This window comes from Arachis ipaensis, chromosome B09, assembly GCF_000816755.2.
Source record: "Arachis ipaensis cultivar K30076 chromosome B09, Araip1.1, whole genome shotgun sequence".
Lineage (NCBI taxonomy): Eukaryota > Viridiplantae > Streptophyta > Magnoliopsida > Fabales > Fabaceae > Arachis > Arachis ipaensis.
The window spans coordinates 140059451-140066860 of record NC_029793.2 but is presented as its reverse complement, the minus strand read 5'-3'; positions in this window follow the sequence as shown (position 1 = coordinate 140066860).

Here is a 7410-nt window from a genome sequence, read left to right as displayed (position 1 = left end):
AAAAAAATAGAATTATTAAAGATATATTAATAATAAATTTTCATTCATTTCAAATATTTTCTAAAAAAATATTTTAATTATTCAAATATGTTCTTTCTAATGCAGAGTTTAAAAAAGAGGAAGATGGAAAAACGTGACATCATACGTGCTGAAGATCATATTGTAAAATATCTTCGACATCCTGTAATATAAGTAATTTTTATGTTTACTGTAGTAGTTAATAATTAGTAGTTTATTTAGTAATAATCAATTATTAGAATATGTAGTGATTTAGTAAGTGTTGAATATAATAGTAGTCATGAACTGGTTATAGTAATTTACTATTAATGATTAATTTTTGTTTTCAGGGTTTAAGAAATTTGCACATGAGACACTTACACCAAATATACTCATATGATAATAGAGTGGAAGAACAACTGTGGACGAGCGGGTTCTATTATGTTTCTCAAATTGGGAGGATCGTGTCTCATAGGCCGACTGTAGACGCACTGTTGAAATGTGGCGTCCGAAAACGCACACGTTTCATCTTCCATATGGTGAGTGCACGATCACTTTGGAGGACGTTGCAATGATTCTTGGACTCCGAACTGATGGTTTGCCGGTGACTGGATCAATCGATCATAGTACAAGTGAGTTAGAAAACGAGTGCTTGGCCCAATTTGGTGTTGCTTTTGGGCCGAACGACCACAAAGGAAGCGGAATCAAGCTGGCATGGTTTCGCACCCTAAAGCGGCGCCAACATTTGACTGATCAAGTAAGTAAGGAAATTTATGTGAAATGTCACATAATGTGTCTATTTGGTACGACGTTATTTAGTGACAAGTCTGGAATCTCTGTGCACTAGAAGTATTTGCCGTTGCTTTGTGACTTTTCTCAAATTCATAAGTTTAGTTGGGGTTCTGCTTGCCTTGCGCACATGTATCGATCATTATGTCGGGCATCGAGATATGATTTCAAGGACATGGATGGTCCTCTGGCATTGCTCCTTGTGTGGGCCTGGATACGAATGCCGATAATAGGGCCTCTGCCGGTGGATACCAGCTTTCCACTCGCTCACAGGTAATATTTAACTGCAAGGCGCAAGTTTACTGCAAACTCCAACCTACTTGGCATCTTGCGCACTTCAAAAACCTTGTTCTGCCTATCAAATAGGTTAACTTGGATGTTCCCCGCTGAGCGCTGATTTGACAGAATTTTCTGAGTTGCATATTCAGAGAATAGTTGTCCTGCACTTATACGACCCTCAGCCTCAGCTCTCTTCCTTGTGAACAATGCATTTATCCTGTAAAAAGTTGCCTTAACAAAGGCTGTGACCGGAAGATTGCGTGCCCCTTTCAATACTCCATTAATGCACTCCACTAGGTTAGTTGTCATATGGCCCCAACGATGTCCACCATCATATGCCAAGGCATACTGCTGTCGAGGGATCCGGTCTAACCACTGCTTGTAAGCCTTCCCCCGCTCACATAATCTCTGGTAACACATATCGAATTCACGCATTGTTCTAGAATAGCCAATGTTAAAAATTAGCCTCTGCAGGAGTGGTGCGTTGAAACTCCTCAAAAAGTTGGATGCTATATGTCAGATGCAAAACATGTGAATAGCTCTCGGATATTCCCATGCTCCATTACTACGATCCACAGCTGAGATGATTGACTCGTGTCGATTAGAGATAAGGGCAACACCATCCCGATTAACTACATGTGTTCGCAAATGGCTAAGAAAAAAGTGGCAGGCATCAGCAATCTCACCTTCAACTATGGAAAATGCAAGAGGCACGATATTTCCATTGCCATCTTGTGATACTGCAACTAAGCTCCTTTATACTTTTCATACAAATGTGTGCTGTCAATCTGAACCACTGGCTTGCAACTTCTGAATGCTTTAATACATGGGTAGAAATCCCAGAAGATTCGTGTCAGAATCCGGAGATCTTCAACTAACTCATCCCCTCGATAGTCATATGCAGTTTCATACTCAACAGCTGCTGATGGTTCTTTTGCAACCATTGCTTCAAACCATGTGGGCAAAACTTCATATGAAGATTCTCGCCCACCAAATATTTTCTCCACTGCCTTTTGCTTGGCCAACCATGCTTTGCGATAACTTATCGTGTAGTTGAACTTCGATTATACTTCAGCAATGACATATTTCACCTTTATGGATGGGTCAGCTTCAACTAATGGCTTTATTACTTCTGTAATTGTTTCAGAGTCCAGTTTAGCATGATCCTGAGATATGGTACTTCTGGTACACGTGTGACTACCATTGTACCTCCTTATCACCCAACAATACTGTCTTTTCATAAGACTAACTCTAATAAGCCAATCACAACTTGTTCCGTACTGTACGTATTTAGCATAGAATGTTGTTGGTTCTGATTCATATACCTTGTAATCAACTCCTCTTCGAATGGTATACTCTTTAACTGATGCAATAACAGCCTCTTTAGAGTTAAACTCCATTCCAACGGCAAATTCACCGGCAGCTATAACAGCTGGGGCTACACCAATAATAAAACAAAAATAAATCTAAATAATATTCTAATAATAATAATAATAATAATAATAATAATAATAATAATAATGAGAACAATAAATAGTAACAACAATTTAAAAAATAAAAACCATACCTAACATAAAAGCAAAACAAATAATAATATTACTAATATTAAAAAGGTAAATAACAACAACAACAACAAAATTACCTGTATTGACGTATTCAGAAAATTCAGGTGCATGCATGGCATCAAGGTTCAAAGCATGCATAAAAGATGGCTCTCCATATGGATGTTGTCTGGTTAGTCCATTTGCAACATCAGCTACATCTCTTTCAACCATTATCTCATCTTCCTCTACATCTTCAGTTGGACCAACAACTTCATAATTATCTTCAAACTCTTCATCGCTTTCAGTATTATAACCCACCCAGTCTATGTTGGGTTCTAGAAAGTCAACATCATCGATTTTTTCGAACTCAATATACAACTCGATAAGTGAGGCCTGTGCTCTAGTTTGATGATAGGTAAAAAAACATTCTTTGCATACTAACTTCATGGTGCAGAATTTATAACCACAAACTAACCGGCAAGTGCACCGGGTCGTACCAAGTAATACCTCAGGTGAGTGAGAGTCGATCCCACGAGGATTGATGGATTAAGCAACAATAGTCAAGTGATTTACTTAGTTAGACAAGCAAAAAATAGTGTTTGGTATTCAAAAGCATTAACAATAAATTTAGAATATCAGAAAGCAAGCAGTAAATTGAAGTGAATAATATATGGAGAAACAGTTAAGGCTTTAGAGATATCTATTTTCCGGATTGACTTTTCTTACTAACTATTTTAATCATGCAAGATTTAATTCATGGCAAACTATATGTGACTAAACCCTGATTCCTTAGACCTTTTTAGTCTTCTCTAAAATTCATCAACCGCCAATTCCTTGGTCACTTAATTTCAATTAGAGGGTGAAGCTTAATTCTAGTTTATATGCCACAGAAATCCTGATTACCCAAATATAAGAGGATTATATGTCACGTATCCCGTTAAGTCCAGATAATTAGAAATTTAGGAGAATATGTTTTCAAGCTGTTATTCAAGTAAAGAGCTTTTCCAAGTTATACAAGAACTCAATTAGAAAGAGGGTCATACTTCCGTTCCACCCAAATTCATAAAATAAACAACGAAAACAATTCTTGAATTATAAATCAGTACATAAATTAAAATAGAAAAATAATAATATCAATCTATACAATAGATAGAGCTCCTAACCTTAACAATGGAGGTTTAGTTGCTCATGGTTCAGAGAAAATACGGATTGTAAATTAGGATGGAATGAGATCCTCCCCAGGACCTCTCCAAAGGAAGGAAAGTTTCTCCCTTTTATAATTAATACTAATAAATTTAAAATCTAATTTTTAAAATTAAAATAATATCTTTTCCTAGAATTCAAATTTGAATTTAAATTCGAATTAATTTAAAATAATCAAGTCTTCAATGGATGGATGGAGACCACTTGTTTCGTCCATTCTACAGCTTCTAATCTGTGTTTTCTGGGCAAAAACTGGGTCAAAACAGCCCATAAATTGCTCCCAGAGTTTTTCTGCATTTTCTGCACGTGGCGCATGTCACGCGTACGCGTCAGTCACGCGTACGCGTTAATGGTCCTTTTTCGCGAGTCACGCGGACGCGTCGGTCACGCACACGCGTCGCTGAGCAAATCTTCAAATCACACGTACGCGTCAGTCACGCGTATGCGTCGCTCCTCGCTGCCATCTCCTTTGATTCTTGTACTGCAGAAACTCCATCAGATCCAGCCGAATGCTACCTAAAATAAATAGTATTGCACAAAACTCAAAATAGCATCCATAGTGGCTAAAATATAATTAATTCTTAATTAAACTCAACAAATTAGATGCAAATTCACTAGGAAAAGATAGGAAAGATGCTCACGCATCAAGTAACACTACTCCAATCGGTAAGGCAGCAGGGATACCAACAAAATTAGAACAACGGAGCAAAATAGAAATGAAATAGATTCAGGAAAGGAAGAAGCAGTTACCGATAAATCTGGCCCGGTTCCGATGACGGCGTACAGTTGAATAACTTGCAACAACGAAAACCCCAAAAGACAGAGGCTTCAGTTGCGGTCGGCGAGCCCAGCAGCTTTGGTGATGGATCTTCGACGACGGTGGAGGAAAGACGGCGAGGCAACGACAGCGGCAAGTTGGACGGTTGGAGCCTTCAGCAGCGGTGATGGAGTCCACGAACGGCATAGCGGCGGCGCTGATCCTCCCCAACTTGTCGGGGTTTTAGGTCCGCGTTTCTTCTTTCTCGTCTGGGCCCAACGCTCACAACAACCCAGCCATGGCGGTGACAGGTCGGCGGCGCTCCTCGGACGGTGACGACGATGCTGGCGCGGACCTTCAACGGCAGCGACTTGGCAGCGAGCAAACGCGATCTCCTCTCTTCTGCCCTTGCTCGCGTCCTCCTCTCCCTTCGTCATCACTCTCTCTCGGCCTCCCTCCTACAGTGACATGACGGCGTCGGCAAGAAGCGCGGCGGCATGAGCACTGTGACGCACTCCCTCTCTTCTTCTCGTGTGACCCACGCTTCGATCCTCTCCGCCCTCCCTTTCTTTCTTTCTTTCTTTCTTTCTTTTCTCGTTTTCCCTTTCTATTTTCCTTTCTTTCATTTCTTTCTTTCTTCTGTTCTTTGTTTCCTGAAGCAATTAGGTATTAGGTTTGGGGAAGGAAAAGACGGTGGGGGTAGAAGGTTAGGATTAGGGTAGTTTAGGTAATTTTAATAAAATTAGGGGTATAGAGTATTAATTAAAAACTTAATTTAATCTATTAAAATTATGTTAAAAATATTATTTGATTATTAATTTACTAATTAACTTTTAATCAAATATTTTAATTTAAAATTAAAGATAATATAATTAATTTTCTTTGTTTATAAAATTAAAGTATTAAATTTTAGAATCTCAATTATTTAACTAAATTATATAAAATTCTTATTCTTTTGCAACTGTTAAACTGTATAACTTAAATATAGAAAATTATTCAATAATTATAAAATTAAGTAAAATTTCTAATTTAATTGTCAAAACTTTATTTAATTACTTTTAATAAAATAGTTTCTAAAAATAAAGTCTTTAATGAATAAATACATTGAAATTAACTCATAATAATATTTTTCGAAAATTATGGGTCTTACATCCTACCCACCTTATAAAAATTTTCGCCCTCGAAAATTAAAGTAATATACAAGGTAATACATAGTCTTTGCTCTCTACTTTTTAAACACTTTATAGAAAAGTATGAAATCTTAGTATGCATATATAAATGTTCAAAATTTTACAAAAGCTTGGAGGAACAAAATAGAGTGCAAATCAAGATAGGCGTTCACAAAACAAAACGGTAGCTAGTGTAGCAAAAGGGCTACAAAGCAGGCTGGTATAAAACAACGGATATAAGGCTCACTCACAGATCTCTTACCCATCTCAGAACTTCAACTCCCCAACTCCATCATTCATTTCACAACTCCACAACCCGTCAGAATCCTAACATGTACAAACTCTTACGAGGAACGAATTGCTATACTCTTCATAACGTTGCACACTTATTAATCCATCTTTCACGTTTACGAATGGCATCTTAAAGTTTCGTTTGCTACCTCTAAAAGTCGTATGTAATTCTAAGGCAATCCTCAAATTTGTTTCAAAGAACACAAGATCTTGAAAAAAGATAAGCAACAAAATCTGCCAGGGCTTGAAAAGATTCTTGAAACCACAAGTAATCAAAAATGCATAAGGATTGAAGAGTGTGAGACAGAAAATTAGTTTGGACAATTCTCAAGAATGATTCCCGAATCAACAAAATCCGATAGGAATAGCAAAAGGAAAAGTAGTGCAGTAGTTTGAAGCAAAATTAAGTCGAGTCAAGGAATATGAGGTTTACAAAAAAAAAAAAAGAATGTCTAAGATCAAAGACAAGGCTCATAAGTCTCGAGTAGAATTAAGGATATTTTCGAATGAATTGCGCATAGAGAATGAAAAACATTTCAAAAATTATTTTCACATTTTCAAAGGAAAAGTGCGCATCAAACACTTTGTAAAAGAAATAACAAAAGTATATTTATGGCATTACGTTAATACAATTCCATGTTAAAATAAATTATGTAGAGTTTTGAAAGAAAATGAATACCGATATGACTAAGAACAAAAATATTCTCTCAAATATTTGAGAAAAATAGTTAGACGAACCACTTAACCAAAAGTAGGCATAAAACTCGGAAGGAAATCAAATTGCCTCTTGTCAAAATAATTTACAAGTTAAAGATAAAATAGGTGAGATTTGAAAAGGGAAAGTCAATTGAGTTAAGGCCAAAACAATTTTTCGAAAATCTTAAAAGACATTTAGGTATTCAATCAAATAAAGGTATACAGTGAAATCATGGCAAGGTTGTAAGAAAATCAAACGTTTGTTTAAAAAAAAAATTTTCAAGGTTTATATTCAATCAAGTGTGTATAAAAATTATAGCAAATATGGAAAAAGAAATTAAACTTTATTTAGAAAAAAATTCTAAAGTAAAAATTTGCTTATAAGTCGGTTTCGAAACTTTATTTAATACAGTGCATGCCGACCTTAAAATAAATTTGTCAATTTAAAGAATAGCTATGGATGCAATTTAAGCGAGAAAAATTGATTTAACTTTCTTAAGAAGAGAATCTAAAACTTGTTTTAAAAGTTCATATCAAAATGAATTCGCCATTACATAAAGAATATTCGAGAATATTAAGATGTACTTAAAAAGAAATCAGGCCATATGAAAAAGGATCTTAAATTAAGGGAGTTCAAACAAGATCAACTAGGCATAAGACATCGAACAAGCTTTCAATCGAGCTA